Source organism: Macaca mulatta, chromosome 16, assembly GCF_049350105.2.
Source record: "Macaca mulatta isolate MMU2019108-1 chromosome 16, T2T-MMU8v2.0, whole genome shotgun sequence".
Classification (NCBI taxonomy): domain Eukaryota; kingdom Metazoa; phylum Chordata; class Mammalia; order Primates; family Cercopithecidae; genus Macaca; species Macaca mulatta.
In genome coordinates this window covers 74,144,629-74,170,802 of record NC_133421.1, presented here as the reverse complement: position 1 = coordinate 74,170,802, position 26,174 = coordinate 74,144,629, and the positions used below count along the sequence as shown (strand labels likewise).

General features: G+C 45.2%; 1 protein-coding gene across 23 annotated transcripts in view; it reads left to right on the top strand.

Moving 5' to 3' along the window:
- The first annotated feature begins 319 nt into the window (after nt 1-319).
- Nucleotides 320-26,174, top strand: part of TEX2 (testis expressed 2) — a 115,692-nt gene continuing 89,837 nt past the window's right edge. For 6 of the 23 annotated variants that reach the window (XR_003723832.2, XM_015120104.3, XM_015120100.3 and 3 more), the window contains exon 1: nt 320-393. The gene's annotated coding sequence lies outside the window, so the exon portion shown is untranslated. Of the gene's footprint in view, nt 833-1,311; nt 1,511-2,346; nt 2,461-4,504; nt 4,618-25,379; nt 25,488-26,174 lie in introns of all 23 variants that reach the window. The other 17 variants (XM_077972450.1, XM_077972440.1, XM_077972452.1 and 14 more) reach the window with 11 other exon arrangements.

The window sequence follows — 26,174 nt, the reverse complement described above, 5'->3', positions numbered from 1 at the left end:
CAGCCCCGTGTGGGGAGAGTGAAGCTCTTGTCCCTCTCACCTGGGGCTCTTCCAGGTAACCCTCCCCACCTCCTCTCCCTAGCTCCAAGGGCGGTGGCCCCTTTAACAGACCTGACAAATCGCTCGCCCATTTCCGCGGCCTCATCTCAGAGCGCGGTAGAACTGGATTGGTTGGGCCTGGCGTGCCGTTTGCTCCGCCCCCGCGCCCTCTGGTTGGCGGCGGCGGCCGCGAGCGCGGGGCGGGTCCGCCGGCGGGGCGGGGCGGCGTGCGCCCGGGGGCGGGCGGGCTGCAGGGCGGCAGGACCGCGGCCGGTGCCCCAGCCGAAGCCGGAGTCGCGGCGGCCGGGAGCACGGGCGCCGGCGCAGTACAATGAGGCAGCCAGCAGATCTGGGGTGAGCAGTCTCGGGGCCAGGTGAGGGCGGTGGAGGGAGCGCCCCGTGGAGAAGGCCCGGGCTGGGCGCGGATCGACCCCGCGGGCTTCAGAGTACCGGCCGGGTCCGGTGGCCCTTGGCGTGGCGGGGCTCGGCCCCCCACCCGCTGTCACTGTCCGGGTATTGACGGGGACGCCCACCCGCGACGCTCCTGGGCGATCCCTTCCTTCGGGGCCCCGCCGGATGGCTCGGGCTCGACTCCGGCCGGAGGAGCTGCCGGCCCGGTTCCCTCAGCTTGCGGTCCCCGGCGCCGGCTGGGAGGCACTGTCACGCGCAAACTAGAGGAAAACGGCTTGCAATTTTATGAATGGGGCCCCGGGTTCCTGCCGCCCCCCTCACCTGCGACGCGAAATGCTTGGAAGTCGAGAACCGCAGTTACTTTTACTTGAATCTGTCAAAGGTTGTCTGCGCCCCGGTTGTTTTTCTCCAACTCCTGGAGAACGCGGGTGGCGGTGGGGTGGTTTGAGTGCTTTAGCAGGGAGGCGTCGGCGTGCCGAAATCCGGGGGATCGGAAGGTTAACAAGTGACATTGGGCTGAGGCCTAGCGCCAGGTGCCCTGCGGGGAGGCGGTGTGGCGGTGGACGCCGTAGCCGCTGGCTGCTGAGCACGGAAACCATACGGTGGGACCGGGGAAGGCGGGGAACGGCTAGCCACATTGCACCACACGCTGCCCAGAGCGCACGGCTGCCATGGGAGTTGGTGCAGGGGAGTCTTCCCCTTTTGAAAACGATTTTTGGAAAACTTAGCCCCACAGTGGGTTGATAGTTACTTAAACCATCGGTTGTTATGGTTACTGGGCATCAAATGTAAGGGCAAAGTCTGTTTCCACCCTCGTTCTGTCTCCAGAGCTATGAAGTACTTTGTCACTGTGTTTTACAGACACTGCCCAGGGAGCACAGCCTGTTTTAGAGCTGAGGGAAAACTGTGGGCTCCTTGAGGGCAGGGCTCCTGCCATATTCACGTTTGAAGTGCCAGCGTCTTCACACCATCACCACTCTGCACATGCATTAAAAGGAATGAGTCTTTTACATGTTTTGAGGATTCTCAGAGGATTCAGAGGAGTCATTTCAGGAGCCAGGTATAAGCTGGAGAGGAAACAACGAGTGACTTTTATATGGAAAACAATAAGGAAAAATGGAGGGCAGGTTATCCTTGAACTCTGGAGTATGGGGAGTTTGAGGAGTCTAGGTTTGTGAGTTTTAGAGCTGGGTCACACAGAGACGCTTGTCTCATATTGGAAGAATGAAACTGCCATTTCTGTTAGCTCTTACCCAGACCATAAACAGTATTCTTTCAGAGACTCCCCAAACATGGTAGTTGGTCTAAAGTTATGGAAAACAAGCCTCCTGAGGTGATGTGGATAGAGTGGGATTTTGCCATAACATTTCTTCCTTTTTTTTCTGGGCCCCTTTGGGAGTGTGAAGGCTTGGAGGGAGAGGATGTGGAGGGCTCTGGGTGAACTGAACTTGCTTGCGTGTTTATCTCCAGTAAAAGGCACTGTGCCTGAGAGGAAGGAGATTAACAAATTGATTCACATCAGAAGATGGTGGTAATTGAGTCTACTGACAAGCAACCCAGGGGCTGGGATAGACGAGGAGGGAGGAAAAATTCAGGAGTTTGGTTTGGCCTGAGTGTTGGAGGTTTGAAGAGCGAGTTATGTCATCGTGTGAGAAGATTAGACACAGCATATAGCAAACATAATGTTCATTACTGAGATTATGTTAGAGTGCTTCTGGAGAAGAAGCAGGAAAGATTAGACTTTTAGATAGAATAAATGTGTAGCATGTTTTGGACAAAAAGCAGTTGCCTGGAGTCAGAAGAGAAATTATTTATTAATAATTTTGCTGTATGCCAGAAACTGCTAGCATTATAGATATGATGGAGGGTGTTTTTGTTTTTTGTTTTTTTTTAAAGGAGGAAGAGTTTGTTTCTGTATGCCATATTAGTTGCCTTTCCTTCAAGTCAAAATCTCCTGTTTTCTGGAAGGTTTTCTGAATCCCTTGAGGAAAGAGAGGGGAGAACTGCACAGTTTATTACTTAATATGAGAACAGAGCAATGGGGAAATTCTCCTCACTGTAGATTACTTTCAGTATCAAACTGAATCTTCAAAGACCAGTTTTCTGTGTCAGGTTCAATATAAAATTATATTAATCCTCACGTCTGTTGACTGGTATCTTTTGATGGAAAATTCCTGTTCTTTCTTTTTTTCCATTTATCAATTCATTCATTCAGAGTTAGGAAGTTCGTTAAACACACACTGTCTCTTGTCCTCTAGGTGTTTCTAGTTCATTTTCTTTGCCTGAATATCCCTCAGGGTCTGCTTTCTTCTGTCTGATCCTTATCTCCTGAAGGTCTCCTTGGGAATCACTGAGGTCACAGGGAATGATTATTCTTTGATTCTGTCCCAAGGCAGAAGACTAGTATAGAAAAGAGAGCATTGTTGAGTTCCTACTCAGCCGGGTACTGTTTTCTGCCCCTTGTGTATATATCCTCTCCAGTCCTAGAGCAGCCCTCTAAGGGAGGTGTGATAGCCTCATTTTACAGAAGAGGAAACCGAGGCTCAGAGCAAATCAGTAACTTGCCTAAAGTGACAAGCTGGTTAGGTGGTGGAGCAAGAATGTCAGTCTAGGACATTGATTCAAAAAACGTGCTTTTTTGGGCCAGGCACAGTGGCTCACATCTTGTAATCCCAGTACTTTGGGAGGCCAAGGCAAGAGGATTACTTGAGGCCAGGAGTTTGAGACCACCCTAGATGACAGAGTGAGACCCTGTGTCCAAGCAAACAAAACATGCTTTTTCCATTGTACCACGTTGTTTTTCCCTGGAGAGAAATTACATTTTATTAGAGATGTCTCTTGCAGTGCCCTGTTCAGTGGACATGTTCGGAGTGGTCAGGTTCAGAGATAGTCAGAGAATTGCTGCACTAATGAGCTCCTGTGCTCCTGCTGGAGCCAGAGTTAGATGCCAGTGTCTGTCTCTCAGCTCACTGCAGTGTTGAGTAATTCAGGAGGCTGTTGGGAAATCTTTTACTGCCATGGAAAGGTGACTGGCCTGACTGGGTCTGTATCCTTGTGCTCTGCTTACCAGCTCTGTGACCTTAAGGGTAAATTACTTTCTCTTTCTGTGTACCTCAGTTTCTTTGTCTGTAAAGTGGGAAAATATTCCCATTTCAACAATGCCAAGACAGTGTAATTTATGTAATCTTAACATTCCTGGGGAAAAAAAAGCATCTTGTAACGTATGGGGTCTTAGACTTGTAGTCGGCAGTGGCTTCCTTTTTTGGCACATAAAATAACAGTGTGTCTCATGGTCAATGTTCTCAGATGAACTAGGGGAGTATATTATGTATAGGTAGTTGTAAGAATTAAATGAGATCACTCATGTCCCTGGTTCTAGTGAGCACCCAATAACAGGTCATGCTGTCCACTGACAGGATGAAGGTTAACTGGGAAAAGCTGGGAAGCATCTGGTAAGATTTGCCACTCAGTGCCCAGAATAATCCATGATTTGTGGATGGGGGAACATTTTCCAGTTTGCCTAGAGCACTATCCTTTGGCTGACTCTTGTCCCTGTGAGAAGCATTAACTTCAGGAGCTAACGAGCCATGGACAGACAGCTCCCTTTGTCTTCCTATTCATTAAGGTCTTTGTCAATTTTAAATCCCAAGTTTAAAGTAAATATTGTTATAAGAAGACTGGAAGTCCATGCTGTTGTGAATATTCTTACATGTGAGTTTTAAAGCAACTCATAGGTTATACAAGATTTTGTGTTGCTCCTTTCCAAACTCCTTATAATGCTTAATTACACTGTGTGAAATGTCCATGAAGCACCATTAATGAGAGGGATGCTAGGAGGTCATAAAAGTTCAGAAGCCCTTGACTGGCATTGGTGGGGTGGAGAGAACACTGGACTTGGAGTCGGGCGGCTACAGTCCTGACAGTTTCACCTGTCATCCCCACTTCATCATCAGAGACATATTTCCCAGTGTTTGCGTGGATTACCCAAAATTGCAGTGCGTAGTGAGGAAGGTTACCAACTGCACATCACTTCACTAATTTGGACTTTTAAAAGTCTCTCTTCCAGGACAGGACGCAGTGGCTCACGCTTGTAATCCCAGCACTTTGGGAGGCCGAGGCGGGCGGATCACCTGAGGTCAGGAGTTCAAGACCAGCCTGGCCAACATGGTAAAAACCTGTCTCTATTAAAAATACAAAAATTAGCTGGGTGTGGTGGCATATGCCTGTAGTCCCAGCTACTTGGGAAGCTGAAGCAGGAGAATCGCTTGAACCCAGGAGGTGGAGTTGCAGTGAGCCGAGATCGCACCACTGCACTCCAGCCTGGGTGACAGAGTGAGACTCTGTCTCAAAAAAAAAAAGTCTGTCTTCAAAAAAGAAGAGTTGATTTCTTAGTGCCATCCCCCACTGCCAGCAGTCTCATAGATTATATGAGTTTATGAATCTAAGACTCTGAGAAATTAAATGATTGAAAGAAGATGATTGTATTCAGGACTTTTGAAGTCTCAGGTGTTTGTGATAGTGCTTTGAAAAACTAAAACAATAGGCAGGTGATAACAATATGAGTAACTATCATTTACGGGGAATCGTGTGCTAGGCACTGTTCTTACCTTGAAACCTTACACCACTCTATGAGTAGTAGGTACTATTATGAATCTTATTTTAAGATGAGAAAACTGAGGCTCAGAAAGGTTAAATAACTTGTCCAAGATTACACAGCAAGGTCAAGGACTGGTAGCTGGGCCTAGGATGCTGACTTATGTTGCTCCCCAGTGGATGCCTGAAACCATTGATAGTACTGAACCCTATATACACCATGTTTTTTTCCTGTGCGTATATACCTATAATAAAGTTTAATTTATAAATTAGACCCAGTAAGAGATTAACAATAATAACTAATAAAATAGAACAGTTGGGCCGGGTGTGGTGGCTCACACCTGTAATCCCAGCACTTTGGGAGGCCAAGGTGGGTGGATTGCCTGAGCTCAGGAGTTCCAGACCAGCATGGGCAACACAGTGAAACCCCATCTCTACCAGCATACAAAAAATTAGCCAGGCAGGGCGGTGTGCACCTGTAGTTCCAGCTACTCAGGAGGCTGAGGCAGGAGAATCACTTGAACCTGGGAGGCGGAGGTTGCAGTGAGCCAAGATTGCGCCATTGCACTCCAGCCTGGGCGACAGAGCAAGACTCCATCTCAAAAAAAAAAAAAGGAAAGAACAGTTATAACAACCACATATCGTTCACAATTTTGGAGATAGAAGATTCGTCCTTAACATACATCTTAGCAACCTCAGTACAAGATTTTTTTCCTTTCCTAAGTTTTGAAGTTTGACCTTTTCACTTAAAGGAAGCACTTTATAGCTTCACTTTGGCATACCCAAATTGCCAGCATCATTAATCTTGTGCTTTGGGGCTATTAAGTAAAATAAGGGTTACTTGAACACAAGAGCTGTAATATCGTGACAGTTGATCTGATAACTGAGACAGCTAAAGGTGACTAATGAGTAGGTGGCACCTACAGTGTGGATCTGCTGGACAAAGGGAGGATCCGCATCCTGGGCAGGATGGGATTGGACAGTGAGAAATTTCATCACAGCTCTTCCTGCACCCAGGATGGCATGCAGTTTAAAACTTATGAATTGTTGATTTCTGCAATTTTCCATTTGATATTTTCAGAACTTGGTTGGCTATGGGTGACTGAAACTGCAGATAAGTGGGGGAATACTTGTATTGGGAGAACTTTGTTAAATTTAAAGAATTAACTCTTACGGGAGTTGCAGAAGACTTAAGTCCTTGAAAGGAAAGGCTTTTCTTTGGTGAACAAAAGCCATATGCCAGGTCACTGTGAGCATAAATGGGACTATTGAGAGAAGAATCTAAACTTTCTGTGTGGAAGCTGGGAGAATGGGAAATGTGGGTGGGCTTTGAAACAACCAGGTAACCTTTGTCTGCTGGATTTGCCTGGAATATTGGTTCTAAGGGCTTTTCCCTAAGAAGATTATTGCGACAAACGCATTAAGTGCCTCCCCAGCTTATTCTAACAGTTGAAAGCGGCACTGGGCAAGAGGAGCTGGCTTCAATCATAAGCTTATTTAGGATTTGAGATTAAAACCCACCCGTTGGATTGCTCCTGCAGATAACCTTTCGGAATCCCAATATGCATTTTATAAGTTTCATTTCTCTTGCTGTTCAAAGCTGACATAAGCTGGCTTGTTTTCTTATTCAATTTTCAGTCCTTTCTTGGACCTAATGCTGTCTTTCAGGCTGTATCCTTATAGATGGTTATATTTATTATTTTAGGCTCGAAATAGAGAATTCAAAAATCTTTTTACTGAAAGGATTGACTGAACAATGATCATCATTCATCAAATATTTGAGCATCTACCAGGGCCAGTCATTGTGCCTGGCATTGGAAATCTGATGGGGAGCAAAACAGATGTGGTTCCCTCCTGCACAAAGCGCATTATCTAGTCTAGACAACAAACAAGTCAGTAGACATATGCATCATATATATTGGATTGTAATATGTGTAAAATCTCCTTCCTCTGAAGGAAAAGAACAGGGCACCAAGAAAGAAAGAAAAAGAAGAAACCAGCAACTGGGGGTTTTGGGCAGAGCATTTCAAGAGAGGGAGCAACGTGGATGTCTGGCAGCTGTGAAGAGGGGCAGAGAGGGGAATACGGGAAGGGCAGGCTCAGAAGGTGCCAGGCTGCAGAGGACATGTCACAGGGCAGCATAGTGTAGCAGGGAGAGCAGGAGCTCGGGAACCAGACGCTGCTCAAGGGGCCTCGGGAAGTTTCTTAACCTCTTTTGCCTCCCTTTCCCACCTCCAAGAAGCTATGAGGGTTGGATGAGCCTTGAAAGCCATAACTGGCATGTACAGAAAGGACTGTCGGTGGGGTTTGCTGACTCTCAGGGCCGTGGGGAACTTGACTTGGAGTGGATGAGCTCCTCTTCTTAGTCAGCATTTCCCATGATTCTATGTGTAGTGTAACCATAGGGCAGAAGGTAAAACTAAGACAGCTGAGTAGGTGTATCCATGGAGGCATTCTAAGGTAGCTTGTGTTGGGCTTTCTGTGGTGTGCTAAGCATTCGGTACCCGTACCTGGAAGACTTGGCCCTACCTGTAGGCATCTCTGCAGTGGGTGCAGTGGTCAGTGTGGAGCAAGGTGGACCGGATGCAGCTGTTCCTCTGCTCCTGCCTGCAGTTGTCTGCTTTAGTGTTTGGATGCGGGCAGGAGATCTTTAGCCTTTTTTCCTGATGAGAGGAGACAGATACTACTGGCCTTATAGCCAGGTGGTCAAACATGACAACTCGGAGTTGCTGTGTGCAAAACCTGCCTGAACTCCATCTCCAATGAGATTTGATGTTTCCCCATTCAAAGGAACAACCACACTTCAGGACCATACAAGGAGAGGACTTCATATAACAGGTCACTGACTTGGGATAGTCAGTAAAGTGCTATGAACCCAGCCATGTTAAAGTTATAATTATCTTGTAAAGTATGTGTGAGGCCTCATCAGATTTGTATATAATTGACTAAGTTTTTCAAAAAATCTTGGCCGGGTGCAGTGGCTCACGCCTGTAATCCCAGCACTTTGGGAGGTGGAGACGGGCGGATCACGAGGTCAGGAGATTGAGACCATCCTGGCTAACATGATGAAACCCTGTCTCTACTAAAAATACAAAAAAACAAATTAGCTGGGCGTGGTGGCGGGTGCCTGTAGTCCCAGCTACCGGGGAGGCTGAGGCAGGAGAATGGCCTGAACCCGGGAGGCGGAGCTTGCAGTGAGCCGAGATGGCGCCACTGCACTCCAGCCTGGGTGACAGAGCAAGACTCCGTCTCAAAAAAAAAAAAAAAAGAAAAATCTTTTACTCTGGAACATTTTTAAAAAAAATACACAAAAGTAAAGAATAATATAATGGATCTCAGGCATCTATTACTCAATTTTGATAATTATCAACTTTTGCTAATCTCATTCCAAGATAGTTCCACAATGAAGCATTGTTGATGGATTTTCTGTCACAGTATAAATGTGTCTTTGGACTATAAAATCATTTGCTAGATATTCTAGAGAAAAAAATGCCTGCATACTGCATAATCATAGGACTGGTGTTAGGTAGTTGAAATTCAGAATCTGAAATGAACATTTAGTGGAAACCTCTTATAGACTTGTCTATGAGAAGTAGGTGTATAAAATTAAGAGTGCTTTCAAGATGACCAGTTAGTCTATGTATTTACTAAATGGCAACTGTATTGGGCAGTGTGCAAGGTACATTAAAAAAAAGAAAAAAAGGCCAGGTGCTGTGGTTTATGCCTGTAATCCCAGCACTTTGGTAGACTGAAGTGGAGGATCACTTGAGGCCAGGAGTTTGAGACCAGCCTAGGCAACATAGTGAGACCCTGCCTCTACAAAAAAAAAAAAAAAAAAAAAAAAAGCCAGACACAGTGGCACACACCTATAGTCCTAGCTACTTGGCAGGCTGAGCTGGGAGGAGGATCGCTTGAGCCCCAGAATTCAAGGCTGCTATGAGCCATGATGGCACCACTGCACCACAGCCTTGGTGACAGAGTGAGACTCTGTCTCTAGAAATCAAACAAACAAAAAAGGGCAGTCTTTGTCCACAGTGGCTTATAAAATTATGAGCCCATGATGAAGTCACAGATTATTTTCAAACATTCTTAGCAAATGAATTTTACACAAAGCCCAAACTGTGAAACTGATTAAGAAGCAGTATTTTAGTGGCGTATGTTACTTTAAGTTCAATTTATAGTATTCACTTGTAGCATGAAACAGGACACAAGTTAATATGTTGAAAGTTTCTATATGTTGAATTTCGTTTTTATTTTTTAAAGGGGAAATTCAAATCAAACATGCAAACAACCCTGTAGCAGTGCCTCTGTGCACCATGGTACGTACAACAGACCATTAAACATTTGAAAGGTGGTTAGTGCAACTGAGAGCTGGAAGCTTTCATTTTAATTAAGCTGAAACCGAAACTTTAATTTTAATTTAAATAGTTCCATGTGCCCATATTGGACGGTATAGCTCCAGGGTTTATTAAACCACCATTCCCGGTCATGGGATAGAACCCAGCACAAACTAATCTGGGCTACAAATCAAAGGGCACAAGTCGCATGTAGGTTCCAAACTCAGTACATTTTACAGAAAAGGAGTTTGATTATGTAGTAGAAGGAAGAACTGCCTGGTGGGACTCGTGATCTTCCTTCAAGAGCAAGGCTCAAAGACCTGGGGAGTTTTGATTTGATGCTATGATGTCTCCTGGGGCTCAGAATATTATGAAATGAGGAGTGAATCTCTGAGTGAAAAGAACTCAAGCTGCTTGTTGCATTGCGGAATGTCTCTAAGAGGTAGAGAGGCATCTGTTAAGTGGCTTGTGTGAAGGTTTCAGAACGTAACTTGTATGAAGTTTCAGCTTTGGGAGTTGTGTTTGCTGCCAGGAGGGTTTAGAGGCCGCCTCTAGGCAACACCCAGGGGCTCAAAGAAGACAGATGCAGAGAGCATGAGCTGCTGGTCACCTGTCTATCCCCGGAGCATAGTAGATGCTTGATAAATGTGTTTAAAATGGATGACAGTTTCTGGAATAGATTTAGGAGTAAATAAGAGATGGGCTTGAACTTTTTCTAGAAATTCTGAAAAATAGGTGCCGAGGGAAGTGCAGTGCCAGTGAACTGCAGAGTTTGCTCAGCCTGTGCTTTCTGCCAGAGGTAACTGACATTTCTCCTCACTGCAAATGCAAGCTCGACCTCCCTCCACTCACCCTTATCCAGTCCTGCACGAAGTACTGCTGATTTTTATCTTATAAATGTCTCTTGGATGGTTCTTTTCTCTCAAGCTTCTCTGCCACTGTTCTAGTGTGGTCTAAACAACCATCTTTTTGCTTGGAATGCTCTGGCAGCCCCTCACTGACCTGCCCTCATCTACTTCTACTCCTTTCTAATCTCGTCACCACCTGGCAGTCAGTGTGGTCTTTTAAAAATTCCTAACATGGCTGGGCATGGTGGCTCACACCTGTAATCTCAACACTTGGGGAAGCTGAGGTGGGAGGATTGCCTGAGCCCAGGAGCTCAACACCAGCCTGGGCAACATAGTGAGACCCTGTCTACAAAATAAAAAAAAAAAAAAAAAGACAAAAGAAAAATTAACTGGGTGTGGTGGCCTGTGCCTGTAGTCCCAATTACTCAGGAGGCTAAGCTGGGAGGATTGTTCGAACCCAGGAGGTTGAGGCCGCTGTGATCTGTGATCACACCACTGCATCCAGCCTGGTTGACAGAGACCCTGTCTCAAATAAATAACAAATAGTTCTAACATGATCCTGTCACATCCTTGCTCAAATTCTCTGAAGGTTTCTTTGTTGCTTGTGGGATAAAATCTACATTCTGAACATGTTTAGGTGCTGTGTGATCTAGCCCCTCCTGCCTTCTCCAGCCTGGGCCTCTCTCTCTCTCTCCCGGTTTATTGTATTCCAGGCACACTGGCCACTTTTCTCTTCCCAGTTGGAAGGGAGCTAGACTTTTTAGGAGCTGAACCCTCTGCAGGAAACAGCTCTACTCCCCACCTCACCCCCACCCCCATTTTCTCTCTTCCTTTGTGGCACTCATCACAGTTTGTTACTACATAACTCTGTGGTAGACACCTGCTTTTCCCCTTCTTCCAGGAAGGCAGGGACCTTGTTGGTTTTGCTCCGCATTATCTACCCAGTACCTAGCTTCGTATCTGACCCACTGGACATGCTGCTTAAATATTTTCGGGGTGAATGAATGAAAGAGTGCAAACCACATTAGAAAACAAGGGAAACTCAACCTGAGGAATTCTTTTGAAAACTGGGTTATATGGCTGAGCACAGTGGGTCATGCCTGTAATCTCAGCACTTTGGGAGGCTAGGATGGGAGGATCACTTGAGCCCAGGATTCAAGACCAGCCTGGGCAACATAGGGAGACCCTCCCCATCTTTAAATTATTTACAAAAAATTTAAAAATTAGGCATGGCGGAGTGCAGCTGTAGTCCTACTCAGGGTGCTGAGGTGGGAGGATTGCTTGAGTCTGGGAGGTCCAGGCTGCAGTGAGCCATCATTGTACCACTGCACTCCAGCCTGGGTGACACCTCAAAAACAGATGAAAACACCTTGGGCTTATTGGAGAGGTTAAGTAGTTTTTAGAGAATAACCCAGGAAGGGAAATGGGGGGGAAAGAGTCCACAGGGATCTATCATAAAAACGGTACCGAGGGTTTAGAGCATCCTACAAAAACATGTTCTGAGAAAGCATATTCCATGCCCTTGTCCCAGACTTGAAAGGCATTTGCCCATCATGTTGCAAGGATGGGATTTGAGGCTGACCCTCTTGTCTGGATGGATTTTCTGCTCCCAGCCTCAGGAGGCACTGACATGAGGCTCCATTTTGAGACCTTAAGGTTGGAGTCTTCCATATACAGCCCACAGCTAGGGGTGCAGCAGTCTTCCTGTCTTCCTGGAGGGTAGGGGTTCTGCCCTGCTCGTATTTGCACCTTTCTCCTCCCTCTGACCTCCTTCACTGCCATCGGCAAGCTAGAGTACTTTGCCTGTGGGGGGTGTTTGCCAAGTGTTTCTGAGTAGGCCCCAGTACTACCTGGTGGACACTAAAAAGGGCTCTAGGCAGTAATAAGAGGGAATTCTGGTTGTGCCTTGCGCAGGGGAGGCTTCCTGCTGCTGCTAGATTCCCTGTTGGAAAGAAGCTGGACAGCTGTGTTTAGACCTGACCCTGCAGATGGGGAGACTTCCCCCTTCTCTCTCTTCCTGAGGGCTGCTTCCAGATGAGTGGGGGAGCCTGCCAGTGCCCATCAGGTCCACCTGACATGTCATAAGGAAAAAGGAGAAACCTAGGTCTTCCCCGGGAACTTTGAAGTTATGAATAGGAAATTGAAGGACTTGATGCGGATATAATGTTCTTCTGGAACGAAGGGACTGGTTCCCCAGACCAGCACCACCGGTAACCAGAGAGATGTTTTGTGAAGACTAAAGCGATGTGTTTTCTGGGAGACTGCAAGTTAAGAAGGCTTTAAGCTTTATATTAATTAGAAATTTGTATTAATGTATAGTAATTAGAGAAAAGTCTACAGGAAAATCACAGAATCGGATAATGAGGAGACCTGTGTGACTTAGTAGCATTCTAGGTACCAAGGTGGTGCCTTGGAGCTCTGGAGTGGAAACTAGCACCAAAGCTGATTGGGAACACCATTAAGGAGGGGGCTCCGGTATCTGTAAGCTCATGCCTGAACGTGAGCAGCTCATGCCCCCATGTGCTGGAAACCTTAACAGCACAGGCAGGCAAATACAATCTGATGGTTGTTAGGATTGGAGTTAGAGCAAAGTACTATGGGGTACACCTAGCCCCAAAAGAAAATCCTGTAAGTGATTTACTCTGTGTGTCCTGATCATGGAAACCTGGTGGAAAGCATTTCCTTTTATGATGGAAAGGGGAAAGCTGGGCCTGGTGGCTCACGTCTGTAATCCCAGCACTTTGGGAGGCTGAGGCAGGTGGATCCCTTGAGTTCAGGAGTGCAAGACCAGCCTGGGAAACATGGTGAAACCCTGTCTCTACAAAATAAAAAACAAAAACAAAAATTAGTGGGGCATGGTGACGTGCACCTGTGGTCCCTGCTACTTAGGAGGCTGAGGTGGGAGGATCGCTTGAGCCTGGGAGGCAGAGGTTGCAGTGAGCTGAGATGGTGCCACTGCATTCTATCTAGCCCAGGCAACAGAGCGAGACCCTGCCAAAAAAAAAAAAAAATAGTGAGAGGGGAGCAAGTTATGTTGTTGTAGGATGCTGCTTGCCAGACCGAAACGACAGTGTTATTTTCCATAGACAGATTTTAAAGTAGGCCTCCGGCAAGTGTAGTAGACCGTGCAGATGTTTGTATAAGGTGGAAGTCTATTACAAGTGGACTATGCGGTAAACTCTAACCCTACCTTGCTGATAATTTTACATCTGAGAGCAGGTAGAGGGAAGTGTGTGTGTTGGACTTAATGATGACAAATGAGGAAAAGCCATCCAGAGGGCAAGGGACCTTGTGACTGAGGCAGGGAAGTAAGCACAGAGCTCTTGGTCAGGCAGGCCGGCTGGCACCTGCTCACTAAAGTTGCTCAGTAATGGCTGAGCATTTCCTACCTTCTATTAATGTTTCCTTAAATGCTTCCACTTAACCTGGAGCAGGAGCCATCTTGGTATCCTCAGTGCCTGGATGGGTGTTAGAAGTGACTGCTTGACGGTTAGTCCCTGACAGTGGCTGATCTGATGTGGCCATCCCAGTTTCCCATCCCCCTCACCTACAGTTAGGAGCAGAAACTGCTGTAGGAAGCCTGGCAGGAGCTGCCCTCAGGGATTGAGCCTCTTTGCCCGGCTAAGTTCAGGGGCAAGATTGAAATGGAAAATAAGTCAGTAGCTGAAAACCCGTGGGAAAGGAATTGCTTTTGTTTTAATTTCCCAGGGTAGGCTAATGTCTGTGGGGATACGGTGAGTGGTATTCGATCCTGATGGAGTAGGTTAATAGTGAAGCAGGAACATTAATTTTTTTTTTTTTAAGGCTAAAACTCCCAGCAGAAATGGCTATTGATCATGCTCTGAGCCAGAAACCAAACTCATTTGGTCAGCCTAGCTTTCGTCTTAAGGCTGACCGTGATGGAGAGTGGTATTCAGAGGAGGCCTAATAGCCTGAAGTGAATTTTATTTCAGGAGGCACTAAAATCTTAGGGAAGGGAAAAAACACACATCTTGAGTTTAGTTTTCGAGTTAGGTGATAGAGTTGTTTTGGCAGCAAATGTAGCAAGTGCAGGGCCCAGAATTTTCTGGGGTGGATGGTTAAGAGGTCCTTCCAGAAGTCTGTATGATTTTTTTTATGCCGAAGTGTTAATCTCAAAAAATAAAATTGAAAACAAATTTAATATATATGTATATTTGTTGACCCACAGCTCCGAAGAAGCCTTCCAGAAATTTCTAATTTCACAATTTCTAAAACCTAGCTTATTATGGTCTGTAAGAATTTTAGCCATTTTGTGGGCTCTGCCACAGAACTGAACCATTAGCCTCCGTTTTCCCTCTCAGAACTGCCTTCCAGCTCCTCCTGAGCTCCTTCCCACAGTGCTCCAGTGGAATGTCCTAGCCTCTCACCCTACACACTGCTGAGTAAGCACAGAGCAGGCTGTACTGTCGATTTGTTAACGTTGAGTGAGATGGGTGCTTTATTCAAGCTAAGGAAAAAAGGAATTTTTTTAAAGGATGTTTTTCTGTTTTAGGAGCTGGTTTATACCAGTGCTTAAGTCGGTATTTAAAGTTGGAATGAGAGATTTTGGTTTCCTGTTCTTACAGCAGTGAACAGTAGGTAAGGGGGCAGGTGCCTGGGGTCAGCCCTTTAGATTTTTTCCTTTTTCTTTTTTCTTTTTTTTATTTGAGACAGAGTCTTGTCCTGTTGCCCAGTCTCAAGTGCAGTGGTGCGACATCGTCTGACTGCAACCTCTACCTCCCAGGTTCAAGTGATCCTCCTTCCTCAGCCTCCCAAGTAGCTGGGATTACAGGCATGCGCCACCATACCCAGTTAATTTTTGTATTTTTAGTAGAGATGGAGTTTCGCCATGTTGGCCAGGCTCATCTCGAACTCCTGATCTCTAGCAATCCACCCTCTTTGGCCTCCTAAAGTGCTGGGATTACAGGGTTGAGCCCCGCCTGGCCAACCCTTTAGTTCTTATTTCTGTCTGTCAATGTGGGTACACGGGGGCATCTTTTCAAGTGTGATGCTATTGCTAAGAGAGGGAGGGTCCCTGACAGACAAGCAGGAAACCTAGAATTTGGCGTGGGAACCCTCATCTAACCACTGGGATGAGTTCAAGCCAAATTCTTTGAGGCCTGATGAAGGGCTTATAAAATAGGCTATACCTGCATTTAGTTAATATGGACTGGTTATCCAGTGATCCCTTCAGCATTCAGCAGATGACACTGCTTAGAAGGCAGTGGCTATGCTTGGGGACAGTCAGTGGGCAGTTCCAGACACTGGTGAGAGTCAGCCTCCTGTGAATCTTTAAAGTGAGATCCTTACCCATCTTGTGTTTCCTTTTAGGGAAGGTCTTTAAAGAATCTTAAAACAAGTATTTTAACTCTTTAAGTAGCATTAAGCATGGGAAATTCTTATAAAATAGATTATTTTCTCCCAAATTAATAGCTTATAAATTAGTGTACCAATTTTTCTTTTCTCTCTTTCTCTGTTGTTCTTTGATTATTTCTAATTCTTTCTCTCACTAACATAAAGCACTTAGGTATGTTTTGCAATTATAATTTGTTTTTCTTTTTCTTTTTTTTTTTTTTTTTTGAGATAGTGCCCAGGCTGGAGTGCCGTGGCGTGATCTCGGCTCACTACAAGCTCCGCCTCCCGGGTTCTCGCCATTCTCCTGCCTCAGCCTCCCCAGTAGCTGGGACTACAGGTGCCGCCACCATGCCCGGCTAATTTTTTGTATTTTTAGTAGAGACGGGGTTTCACCGTGTTAGCCAGGATGGTCTCGATCTCCTGACCTCGTGATCCGTCCGCCTTGGCCTCCCAAAGTGCTGGGATTACAGGCGTGAGCCACTGCGCCCGGCCAATTTGTTTTTCAATAGATTGGTTATTTATTGACTAGAAAGTAACCAGCTGTTTTCCCACTACAGTCTTGGTTCCAGGAGTAAAATTGCTGGCAGAGCTTTGGGAGGCACCAGAAGGCTGTCCTCTTCCTGGAGTGAGACTTCACATGCTATCTTTGTCTTGCCCAAATGCCCTAGGACCATGCACTCACCATCCAAAGGGGTGTAGATTAAAACCCTACTCCTCCTATTCAAAACAGTGTAATGAATTCTGTACGTCTGGGTTTTTTAATCTTGGGGAGGGGGAAGAGAAATATCTGTGTCTCCTTGAAAATCGAGTGCAGAACTCTTGTGGATATTTGCGTATGTATATTTGTGTAGTGGGGAGGGGTCTTTGATGTTCATCAGGCTTTCAAAAAGCCCTCAACTGAGAAAGGTTAAGGAGGAACTTCAGGTCTAAATCTCTCATACCTCTCATCTAAAAAGCTCTAAAGCCAACTTTTTAGAACGGAGAGACCAGTTCACAGTAGAAGAACCTGGAGCACAGACAACACCGGTGAGCGAACTGCAGGCTCCCCACGCGGGGATCCATGTGCAAGTCTGGCCGCCTCCTCACTGCTCAAACCAGATCATCCCTGGAGCCCCGAGATTCTCTTTCCTCACTGCTAGCCCCTCTCCCCTCAAATCCTAGGAGACCTTTGAGGGAGAGAATTGGAGATACATGTCTTCCTAGCCAGGTATCCTGTGCCAGGATATTTTATCCTTCAGTTCTCTTAGTCAATTTGTTCTGACCAGTACCCTACTGAGTTTTCACAGGGAGTCTCTTTTTTGCCTTTTTTATTCCTCTTCTTCCTCCTCTGCCTTCTTCTTTCTTTCTTTCTTTTCTTTTCTTTCCTTTTTTTTTTTTTTTTTTTTTTGAGACAGGGTCTCGCTCTGTCCCCCAGGCTAGAGTACAATGGCCCGATCTCAGCTCACTGCAACCTCCACCTCCTCGGTTTAAGCGATTCTCTTGCCTCAGCCTCCCGAGTAGCTGGCGGCTGCCACCACGTCCAGCTGATTTTTGTAATTTTAGTAGAGATGGGGTTTCACCATATTGGTCAGGCTGGTCTCGAACTCCTGACCTCAGGTGATCTCCCCGCCTCGGCCTCCCAAAGTGCTGGGCTTACAGAATTACAGGCGTGAGCCACCACGCCCAGCTGCCGCCTTCTTTCTTTTTCTGTATTCTGAATAGTCTGTTCCCTGTCATCAGCTTTTCTGTTAGGTCTCATGATTCTTATCTGCAGCAAGAAAAGGGGGTCCCTGAGGTAGAGCACCAGGAGGCTGGTCCTCCCAGTACTGTGACTCTGGAAGGTGGATCCTGCCCTTCCCTGGAAGGCCTTAGGGCCTCAGCTCGCCCATTTTAGCCCAGAAGTCCAGCCTTCTCCTTGTGCAACCTCCAGCTGGCCGAGAACACACATCTGCTGTTGGCAGTTACTGACTCCTTCCTTTCCTCACGAACCTCATGCGTGTCCTGTGATGGTGGGCTCTGCTCATGAAAGTATGATTGTTTTATATACCTTTTTTTAAAGACAGAAGTTACTGCTTTCAGAAAGCATTCTTCCAGGGGGCGGCCCAATATTTAAGACAATGCTGGTAGGCTGGACGTGGTGGCTCATACCTGTAATCCCAGCACTTTGGGAGGCCGAGGTGGGCAGATCACGAGGTCAGGAGTTCGATACCTGACTGGCCAATATGGTGAAACCCCATCTCTACTAAAAAATGCAAAAATTAGCCAGCCGTGGTGGCGCACACCTGTAATCCCAGCTACTCAGGAGGCTGAGGCAGGAGAATTGCTGGAGCCTGGGAGGCAGAGGTTGCAGTGAGCCAAGATCATGCCTCTGCACTCCAGCCTAGGAGACAGAGCAAGACTCCGTCAAAAAAAAAACAGGACAACGCTGGTGACAAATATGCATGATTGCAGCAGATCCCTGTTAGCAGAAATTTAAATTAGAGTCAAGAATGGTCATCTTCTGCCTTTGGCCATTTAAGCTTCTTCCTTTCTCTGAATTTCAGCCTCTAGTGCTCAGGAGGAGGTCAGGGATCTGGCTCTTAAAGGGTGTTGGAGGAAGGCCTCCTTTCCGTATTGCTTCTGAGGACTCCTTAGACCATTGGCAGCACACATCTTCACATGAAGGTGGGCTTTTGATCTGGGAGACTCTGCTTAAGAAACCGGATCTCTTTATTGATAGAGCTGTCTCATGAGCAAGTAATGCAAGCTGTTGGTAATTACAGAAAACCTACTGTGGAATTTCATCTAAAATTAATGAAGAGTCAGCACTGTGGATTTTAAATACAGAGGCGGTGATGGCTTTAGCTCTCAGCTGTCTGCGGGCTTTCCTTTGCTGTCTGTTGTGCCTGGGGGCTCCCTTCCCTCTTGTCCAGTTGGTTTGTCTTCCTATGACACGGACCCATTTTAATGGAGCACCACCAAAATATGCAGTATATTCCAAAGTCAAAGGTTTAGGATCAGAAAAGTGAAAAAGGTTCATTGTATTAAAAAGAAAACAATAAAATATGTGGAGAACAAAAACTGGGCAGCGAAATCTAGCTAGATGACCATAATATAATATGTCTGCTTTTCTTGACTTTATTATTATTATCTTTAAAGGAGCATTGTTCAATCCTCGATTTTGTATCTATGGCAGCAGGTGAAGGTCTCTAGATGAGCATGCACATACACGATGATAAATGGTTAAGGAATTTTGAGGCTAAAATCTTTACTGCTTAGATGTCATGTACTTTATAGGCATAGCTTTTCTTGATTTAATAGGAAGGATCTCTGCTCTATATGTGCTTTTATGTGACTTGAAAAGGAACTAACTATTCCATTTAAGTAGATTTCAATTAGGATAATGGGTTTGAGACATTTTGCAATGATACATTTTCTAGACTCGTAAAATGGAATTGTCAAATTATAGCAAAGAGTTAGAAATTATTTTGCAGTTTTCTCAGCAGATTATAATTTCTCCTTCCATACATGTAGTCATTGTAAAAATAATAGTGTAAGGGTACCTTTTATAAAACTGATTATTTTCCAAATAGACTGGTACCTTTTGGTTTAGAAAAAAATGATGGAAGAAGATTGTAGTTTAGGACAGCAAGCAGAAAGCAGTCATTTTTCAGCCTTTCATTTTATTTTACCTTTGGCCACATTTTTTAAGAAAGGCCCAAAATTGCCATATGTCTGAAAGAATATTGGTAATGGGGTAGAGTTGTAATGAAAGTGAGATTTTTAGAGTAACAAGGTCACTTTCTTCTGTGGCTTGTAGAAACAGATATGTGATCACAACAGGTCCAGCAGGCAGGGTTATGGGGAGTAGAGAGTTCATGTAATTTAGATCATGCTTAAATTTCTATATTTGAAAAAGCACTCAGAGAACAGGATTTTGTCAAAAGAAAAAAAAATAATATTTTTTAAACGGGAGGGGGAAATGTGCGTGTTATTCTTACGAGATATTGAAAAATGTTTAGCTGCGATACAGTTTGTTGAGGGGGCAGGGGACAGTGGGAACAGTGACTAAAGGATTACGTTTTAATGCAGAAATGCCCAGTTGAAGAAAAAAGCTTGCCTGGGAGGAAAGTTTCTGTGGAGATGTGCCCTGCATTTTGAGTGATGTACTGAAGCATCAAAGACTCAGCATTAATTTTGATCTTTCTTGGGAAACTGGAGAAAATAATGCATTTCTGAGAAAAAATAGTAGCTTATGAAATGTCAAAGCCTGCTCTGGACAATGTCAACATCCATGAGTGCGAGGCAAATTCAAGAATCCAAACCCTAAGTGAAGACTTTACTGACTTGCTGTCTAGATGTCAGGGGCTGTTTGAGCCATGAGGCCCAGCAGGTTGTTAGGCATTCCAGGGATATGAGAGGTCCACACCCACACAATTGTGTGTTAGTTCTCAAGCTTCCTAGGATTTTTCTTGGGAAAAGGTTTTTGACCCCGAGTAGCTCCCAGCTTGACAGAATTCTTTAGAGGCAGCTCAGAAAAACTTTGGTTTCCCAAAATAATCCAAAGGCTAAAGTTCTGCCACCCTTTAAAAGAGTAGTGTTTTGGCTGGGTGCAGTGGCTCATGCTTGTAATTGCAGCATTTTGGGAAGCCGAGGTGGGCAGATCACGAGGTTCAGGAGTTCGAGACCAGCCTGGCCAACATAGTGAGACCCCATCTCTATTAAAAATACAAAAATTAGCCGAGCATGGTGGCGCACGCCTGTGGTCCCAGCTACTTGGGAGGCTGAGGCAGGAGAATCGCTTGAACCCGGGAGATGGAGGTTGTGGTGAGCCAAGATCCCACCATTGCACTCCAGCCTCGGCAACAGAGTGAGATTCCATCTCAAAAAAAAAAAAAGAGTGGTGTTTTAACTTCTTTTGGGACATAGTCGCCATTAGGACTCTGAACACTATGAACTCTCTCCGCAGAAATCCACACATGTACACACAGACCGAAACTTGCATGCATGCATATGTTAAGAACCCTTCATTTAAAGTAAGATGCAAAGTTTTGAAGAGAAAGTTTGCTGCTGTTACAGACACCATTTTCCCTTGAGTGTTAAAGCGTTTGTCTGGGAATGTCCTTTGTTGGTTGTTCCTCAGTAAGATTAGCAGAACGGGAACCTGCCAGCCAGGCCTCATTTTGAAACTCGTACAGCCTAACAGTAGCGCTTCCAAAAGATGCACCTTCCCACTCACATCAGGAACTGAGGCCCAGTGTTTCCCCCAAGGGTCTTTTTGAAGAAGACATTTTTGTCTAATAGCAGTTTTATTATTTTTATTGTTGAAAAAGCAGTACCAACTCTGTATTCATTTCCCTGGTTATTCATATGCTTTTTTCCCCTGAGAGTCAAAAGACTGGTTTAACCTTTGACCTTGTGGGTTTTTATAGCTTGAAATTAAGTTTTTAGAGAAATTGCTTTATATTTAAAAAAATTTTTGGCCAGGCGTGGTGACTCACGCCTATAATCCAGCACTTTGGGAGGCTGAGGCAGGCAGATCACAAGGTCAGGAGTTCGAGACCAGCCTGGCCAATATGGTGAAATCCCGTCTCTACTAAAAATACAAAAATTAGCCGGGCGTGGTGGCGTGTGCCTGTAGTCCCAGCTACTCAGGAGGCTGAGGCAGAAGAATCGCTTGAACCCGGAGGGCAGAGGTTGCAGTGAGCTGAGATCATGCCACTGCACTCCAGCCTGGGTGACAGAGCAAGACTCTGTCTCAAAAAACAAAAACAAAAACAAAACAAAACAAAACAAAACAAAAACATTTAGAGATGGGATCTCGCTATGTTGCCCAGGCTAGTCTCAAACTCCTGGCCTCAAGTGATCCTCCCACCTTGGCTTCCCAACGTGTTGGGATTATAGGTATGAGCCACCACACCTGGCCAAATTGTTTTTTACATTAGTTATGAAGGAGGCATTGCATGCTTGTCTTATGTGTCACACAATTTGAGAATACATGTTTTGAGAAAACATGTTTTTAACAAAGTACCTCATGAAAACTGCATATGTTTGATGTGTCCTGCTTTTAAGTCCTTTGCTGTACTTTCCCACAGGCTAGAAGGAGGATGATTCTGGTTCAGAGGCAGGCCCTGGCACCACAGGTCTGAAACTGCAGTCCTCTTGGTGGCAACAGCCCTTTGATTTCTACTTCCAAACCCCTGGTAGATTGCATCCTGCAGAGGAGCCTTTATTTGTATGATCAAGATATGAGAAGTTACCACCACCCAGAAGTAGTATTCCTCCCTTTTCTGGAAGGATCCTTTTCTTTGATACAGCAACTGGATTGGATTTTTCCCTTTCCTAAAATAAATGTATATTCCCAGCAGAAACAACGTTATACAAAGTGGTTCTATGGAAGAGAGAGTTACCATGTTACAGTCCTCAGTTAGAAAGGCTTTTGTTCCTGGAAAGGATACCATTGAGTAGTGACATCTGAGTTTTAAGTTAGATTTCACTTTCTCATAGCAACAGTGATGTAATGTTACATTATGGAAGCTAAAATCTGATGCTCAACTTGTAAAATATACTCAACTATAAATATTCCTCTTCTGAACTATATAGAATTTTCTAAAAAGGACACAAACAGGTTACTTAGGTATTATGTGCAGTGTTCATTCATTCATTCATTCATTAAACTAATAAATATTTCAGTGCCAGCATTGGGACATAGCAGTGAATAAACCTAACTTTCTGCCACGTACAGCATATTTTCTTATGGGGCAACAAGTAACAGGTAGGCAATGTCAGGCAGTACTATTCTCAAAAATAAAGAGAGGGCCAGGTTCAGTGGCTTACACCTGTAATCCCAGCTCTTTGGGAGGCTGAGGCAGGAAGATTGCATGAGCTGAGGAGTTTGAGACCAGTTTGGGAAAAAGCGAGACCCTGTCTCTATTTAAAAAATTTAAAAACTAACTGGGTGTAGTGGTGTGTGCCTGTAGTCCTAGTTACTCAGAAGGCTGAGTAGGAGGATCGCTTGAGCCCAGGAGTTTGAGGCTGCAGCAAGCTATGATTGCACCAGTGCACTCTAGCCTGGGTGATAGAGTGAGATCCTGCTTTTAAAAAATAATAATAATTTTAAAAAGATAATAAGGGGATGGGGAGGCCCCACTTTTAGGATGAGGTAATCAGGAAGGTCTTTCTGAGGATGTAACACTTGAGCTGAGACCTGCTGTTATTTTTACTACAGTAAATTTTAGGAGTAACAATTATCTTTGGGATCTTGGAATTCAGTGAGGCCTCTTTGCAGAGATTTTGATAGATTTGTCTGAAGGACCTCTTGAGGAGTTAGGACTTTGGTGTCAGTGTCCCTTGGAGAGAGAGACCCAACCATATCTGTTTTTTCCTTATTGTCAGTTTTCCTGCGGCAAGACCTGGAGGAGAGATGAAGTTACCGCTTGGCCTTTTGGCCGCAGTTCAAAGCAGAACTGAGCATCTTCCTGCTCGCTGGGCAGCTTCTGAGCTCAGTGCTGAACCTGGCTGCCAGACATTAGACAGTAGTTCCCAACTGTTCCAGATGCACGAACCGACCCCTCAGCAGTCACTCCATGAGCTCTGACAACCCCGAATGCTTTCCCTGGAGTGGTCACTGCATCTGGAGGCCAGCTGGCTTCAGCTTGGCCCTGAATCCCAGACACGGGAGCCTGGGCGTAGGGTGAAGGATTGCAGCTGTAGGCCTGAGGCGATTTTTCTTCTGAATGTCATTTTAAACACTGAATCACAAAATCCTAAGTCTTTTAAGCAGCAGTATAATACTGCCAATGATGCTGCTGCTGTTCAAACATTTTTTTGCATGTGACCTGCTCAGCCCTGCAGTTATTCCTATTACTCCAGAGTCCCAGAGTACATTAATAATCGGTATTTGGATAGGGCTGCAGTTGACAGATCCATTGCCATACATCTTCCTTTAATCCCCACAATACCCTATTGTTACTCTTGCCTTGCTTTTCCCTTCACCGACCACGCAACTGACTCTAAACCGATCAAGGAAGGAGAGGGACTAGCCATCCAATGAGACACCTGTGCCAGGAATTTTGTAGAATTCCTTTCATTCCCCATGCAAATGCTAGGAGGTAGACTTTATTTTTCTCATTTTAAGCTCAGAAAGATTGTGTAATTTGCCTGAGGTCACACAGCTGGTGAGGGGCAGAACTGGAGTTTGCAGTGGGTCAGTCTGAGTTGGAAGTGTATACTCTTTCTACTGCACCAGGCGCCTATCTGACCTGCCTGAGGACAGCCCCGCTTGCTCCCTCCTCTTCATAACTCCACCTCCACCCTCTTCCTCTTCAGTGTCTCCTCAGTTACCTTGCCCGGTGTCTGAGCCAGGACAGGGTGTCGTGGGCTGGCCCGTGGGTGGGCAGTGACAAGTGCTGTTATCTTAGGTTCCTGGAGAATGAATAGGCTTTTAAACATTTATTAACAAAGAGCTTTACACACACACACACACACACACACACACACACACACACACACACCCCTATACACCTGTACATACTTACATACATCTGTATATATAAAAATCATAGAGGAAAGTTAAGCTTTATATGACCCTACCATAGCAGGCATTCATTTACATTTTTAAACATTGTATAGTCAGTGTACTTACTCGTTTGCATTTTCCCCCTCATTTAGCATGATTTCATTTACACATTTCTAGGCAGTGCACATACTTACCATCTGTAAGGACTTGTAATATTTCCTGTTAGCACACATAGAGTCCTTATTTAACAATTCAAGTTGTTAACCTTTTGTGGCCTGGTAAGTTCCTTACCAGATAGCATCTCATCCTCTCCTCTCTCCTCTCCTCTCCCCTCCCCTCCCCTCCCCTCTCCTCCCCTTCTCTCTTTTTTTTTTTTTTTTTGAGACAGAGTCTTACTCTGTTGCCCAGGCTGGAGTGCAGTGGCATGATCTTGGCTCACTGCAACCTCTGCCTCCCAAGTTCAAGCAATTCTCCTGCCTCAGCCTCCCGAGTAGCTGGGGTTACAGGCACCTGCCACCATGCCCGGCTAATTTTTGTATTTTTAGTGGAGACGGGGTTTCGCCATGTTGGCTAGCGTGGTCTTGAACTCCTGACCTCAGGTGATCTGCCTGCCTCTGCCTCCCAAAGTGCTGGGATTACAGGTGTGAGCCACCATGCCTGGCCAGCATTATTTCCTTAGGAAAATAAGTTGCTTTTGAAAAATGTTTTGTAAGTTAGGGTTAGTTTATTCATCATTGTTTTAGTGGATTTGGTGGATTTGGTTTGGAAACATGCAGTAGCATTTGATAGAAAAAAACATTTGTATTTTCCAGGTTTCAGTTTACATTTTGATCTAAATTCTGCGAATAGTTATAACCAGACTTACAAAGCTTTTTGGGGTATGATTATATGTCTAGGTAAAACTCTTTTTTTTTTTTTTTTTTTTTTTTTGAGACGGAGTCTCGCTCTGCCGCCCAGGCTGGAGTGCAGTGGCTGGATCTCAGCTCACTGCAAGCTCCGCCTCCCAGGTTCACGCCATTCTCCTGCCTCAGCCTCCCAAGTAGCTGGGACTACAGGCGCCCGCCACCTCGCCCGGCTAGTTTTTTGTATTTTTTTAGTAGAGACGGGGTTTCACTGTGTTAGCCAGGATGGTCTCGATCTCCTGACCTCGTGATCCGCCCGTCTCGGCCTCCCAAAATGCTGGGATTACAGGCTTGAGCCACCGCGCCCGGCCGGTAAAACTCTTTTAAGAAGATGAAGCAGAGAGGATTGAATTGACAAACACAGTTCTTTAAAAATTAAGGTTATTTTGAGACTAAGAACATAATTGCTTAATTGCAGGTAATAACAGAAAAAACCTGGAAGTAAACATCCCATAATCTGACCTCCAAGGCAGAAGACTGGCACCAAGGAAATGGCAGCTTCGTTCCTTTCCTGTCTTGGGCATTGGTAAAAGGAGTTACCTAGATCTGTTTGATTTCCATTTCAGCCCTTATTAGTAGTTATGCCTTAGGCAAATTATTCAATTTCTCTGACTCAGTTTCTTTATTCAGAAAATGGAGGCATAATTCTTGCCTCATAGGGCCATGAAGATTAAATGAGGGGTGAGGGGTGTCTTGAAGTGTTTGGACATAAATCTTCAATAAAATCTAATTCTTTTTTTTTTCTTTACAGTTAACTCAAACCTTCTAGTGAATTGGTGCACTTTTTAGGTGATGCTTTTTAGGTGATGCAAAGACCCTGCTTTGCTCATTTTAAGAAACAGTTATTTTTCTTTCTCCATTTTGAAGTTTCTTGTTTGCTGCCTAGTTGATATGATTTGGCTCTGTCCCCACCCAAATCTCATCTTGAATTGTAGTTCCCATAATCGCCACACGTCACGGGAGGGACCTGGTGGGAGGTAATTGAATCATGGGGTGGTTACCCTCATGCTGTTCTTGTGATCATGAGTTCTCACAAGAGCTGATGGTTTCATAAGGGGCTTCCCCCTTTGCTTGGCACTCATTCTCTCTCCTGCTGCCCTGTGAAGAGGTGCCTCCCGCCGTGATTGTAAGTTTCCTGAGGCCTCCCCAGCCATGTGAAACTGTGAGTCAGTTAAACCTCTTCTCTTTATAAATTACCAAGTCTTGTGTATTC